Below are 3,898 nucleotides of genomic sequence, written 5' to 3'. Positions count from 1 at the left end.
CGCTATATTTTCTGCACACCTGTGAAATAGTGTCCCTGCAATGATAGAGCAGACAGAAACAAAACCAGGGGAGTTTGAAAACCTTAGTACATGCTGTGAATGAAAACTTACAGAAACAACTGACAGTTGAAGACAGACAAGCCTGATTGCCTTTGTTCACTTCCTTATTTATGAGCAAGTGATTCTTGGAGAATCCTACTTTGATCCAGAACACTATTATGTCACCTTTACTATAAGGCTGTTTTAGAGATAGAATATATATGGGACATAGTTGAAAGAAGCTCAGTTAAATATAATTTATGATTATGTATATTGAAATATAGCATAGACTAAAAATTTTTCTACCCAATTTCCTTTAATTTACCAAAAAAAATCAAACTTAGAGAAATGTATTTACCAAGACAGAAAGCTAGAATTAGACATCTGATTCCCAAGCTAGTATATGTAGAAGACATTTGTGCTTATAACATTTGTCTGTATCCTTGTAAATATTTATAGAACCAGGATCCACAGTATTTATGACAAATAGTTTTAAATAAATTTGAAATAAATCTAGTATTACAAAAAAACACAAATACAGGTGAAGGATCAGCAAGTCACACTACCTAGGATAAAAATAAAGCATATTCTGTTAAACACAAACTAAACATTATTCAATTATGAGGATGAAATCTGAGTTCACTTATTTTTGTCATGCCTAGCCTAAATCTGACTTGCTGCTCCATAGATGTTCTATTCAGACTGTTATGTAACATCCCCACCTTCCACTGTTATTCAGTAGATGATACTAAAACTCCTTCAAACACTGTTAATCTTACAACGAAGTTCAGTCTGGTGGGACTTGGGGCAATGATTTAAGCTCAATTTAATGTATACATGTTAGTAGAAAGACAAGATGTAGGAGAGGATGGAAAGATGATTAGTCAACTTCCTATGTATCTTCCTAAAACTGCTCCAGAATAATGAGTCTGACTGTTTCCATTGGGTGACGGAGGCCTTTGTCCTCTTCAGTAATGTAGTAGAAGAACAAAGGTGAGCATAAAGTATGCATAGGTTGAAAAAAACAGAAATACTCATCCTTAAGGACTGTAAGTTTGATTAACTTTTGAAGCAACACCAATGAAAGAATATATAAACAAGCTCTTATACCCTCTAATTTGATTTTTTTTTTCTTTCGAAATCTAGTTGTCTTTAATCAAGTTAAACATGTACCTAGTGATATGATACAGCCATGTCCCTTCCAGGTGTTTGCCAAAAGAAATACAAAGACTTAACACATCAGCAGCAAAGTTTTACTCATATAGTTACAAAATGGAATCCACTCCAGATTTCTTTAAAAAATGAATGGATACATGGTCATTTGATTTTGAACTCAGCAATAGGGACATGATTTTGAAGGAAAGCTAGCTGCATTATGGTGAATAAAGAAAGTCAGACAGAAGAAAACATGCTGTATGATCCCACTCATGAGCTCTAGAGGAGGACATCTGGAGTGACTGAATGAATATTAGTGGCTTTCAAGCACTAGGGTGAGAGATTAAGAAAGGGAACTGGCTGTACAGAAGCTTGGTGGGGGCAGGGGTGTCTATATCATAAAGACATTAGCATATTCTACATTTGTTTAAAGAAACTGAAATGTATACTTGAAGCAAGTCAAGTTTGGTGTGTAAACTTCACCTTAATAAAGCTGACTATATCAAGACAGAGCATACTATAGAGAGAACCTGACAAAAATGTCCTATGATAGAATCTCAACATTTGCACTTTAGATGAAGGTTTCCGTGGAGCTATATCAGATTCCTTCAGTTTACTCCACAATTTCAGCAATCATCTGCATTGAAAAGCTATTTAATCAATTGCTTCCTATGAAAATAAATGTTGGGTCTAGAGAGACAACTCAGTGGTTAAGAACACTTGTTACTCTTATATAGGCCCTAGATCTGGTTCCCAGCACCGACATCAGGCAGCAGAAACTATAATTCCAGTTCCAAGGGATCTGGCACCCTCTTCTGGCCTCCATGGGCAACTGTGCACACATTATGCATTTGCATGAACTCACACACACACACACACACACACACACACACACACACACACACACACAGAGTCAGTGAATCTTTTCTCTTTTTAAAAAGGAGAATGATTCTTGCTTTTCATCTGAATGTATTAACATCTATTGATTTTGTTAATGATCAGCTAACCTTGCATTCTTAAGATTAACTTCACTTAGGCCGGGCGGTGGTGGCGCACGCCTTTAATCCCAGCACTCGGGAGGCAGAGGCAGGCGGATCTCTGTGAGTTCGAGGCCAGCCTGGGCTACCAAGTGAGCGCCAGGAAAGGCGCAAAGCTACGCAGAGAAACCCTGTCTCGAAAAACCAAAAAAAAAAAAAAAAAAAAAAAAAAAAAAAAAAAAAAGATTAACTTCACTTAATCATATTTTATCAATTTCACATATTGCTAGGTTTAGTATGTTAAAATTAGAAGAATTTTCTATGTGCATGAGCAATATTTATCTGTAGTTTTTGTGGTTTTGTTATTTGAGTAATGTGTAGGGCAGTGGTTCAGCCTCTTTCTTTCATAAGAACTTGTATATGAGTAATATGATTTTTCCTTAGATGTTTAACAGAATTCTGCACAGAAGCTTATATTTTTTATAAGTTTTTTTTAATGGTGGTAGTGGTACACACCTTTTTTTTTTTACTTTATTCAATCATTTTTATTAAATTGTTTTCATTCATTTTACATACCAATCAAAGATCCCCCTCTTCTATCCTCCTGCCTACCACCAGCCTTCCCTTTTCAACCCACCCCTACTGCCCCCCTCAAGAAGGCAAGGCCTCCCATGGGGAGGTACATCCAATAGAAGCAAGTCCAAGCCCTTCCCCCTGCCTCGAGGGTGTATAAGATATCCCATCATAGGTAGTGGGCTCCAAAAAGCCAGCTCATGCACCAGGGATGGATTCTGATCCTACCACTAGGGAGCCACCAAAGCAGATCAAGCTACGCAATTTTCTCACCATGCAGAGGGCCTAGTCCAGTCCCATGTAGGCTCCACAGCCATTGATCCAACTTTCATGAGTTCCCATTAGTTTGGTTTTGTCATCTCTGCAGATTTCCCCATCATGATCCTGATGCACTTGCTCATAGAATCCCTCTTCTCTTTCTCTGACTGGACTTCTGGAGCTCTGCCTGGTGTTTGCCTGTGCATCTCTGCATCTGCTTCCATCAGTCAGTCATTGGAGAAAATCTCTGTGATGACAGTATGGTATTCACTGGTCTTATCACTTGGGTAACCCAGTTCAATTCAGGCACCCTCTCTATTATTTTTAGTAGTCCAAGCTGGGGTCATCCTTGGGGATTCCTGGCAACTTCCCTAGCACCTTTCCTCATGATATCTTTCTCTATCATGGTATCTCTTTAATTGTTTTCCCACTCCATCCCTATTCCAGCTCAACCATCCTATCCCCTTATATTCTCATCTCCTATCTCTTATCTCCCATTGCCCACCCCTCATGCCCAGTTTGTTCATGGAGATCTCATCTATTTCTCCTTCCCAGAGTGATCCATGTGTCCCTCTTGGGTCTCCCTTGCTAGATAGCTTCTCTAGAGTTGTGGTTTGTTGTTTGGTTATCCTTTGCTTTTCATCTAGTATCCACTTATGAGTGGATACATTCTATGTTTGTCCTTCTGAGTCTGGGTTACCTCACTCAGGATAATATTTTCTAGTTCTGTCCATCTGCCTGCAAATTTCATAATGTCATTGTTTTTCTCTGCTCAGTAGTACTCCATTATGTATATGAATTAAAAAATCAATACAAGATTAGTGAGTCCTGGTGAAGGAATTAAAAAATTATCTTCAATAATGAGGACATATCCACTATACAGGATAAAAAATGTA

The sequence above is a fragment of the Peromyscus maniculatus genome, chromosome 5 (assembly GCF_049852395.1).
Source record: "Peromyscus maniculatus bairdii isolate BWxNUB_F1_BW_parent chromosome 5, HU_Pman_BW_mat_3.1, whole genome shotgun sequence".
NCBI lineage: Eukaryota > Metazoa > Chordata > Mammalia > Rodentia > Cricetidae > Peromyscus > Peromyscus maniculatus.
Note: the sequence above shows the minus strand (reverse complement) of the source record.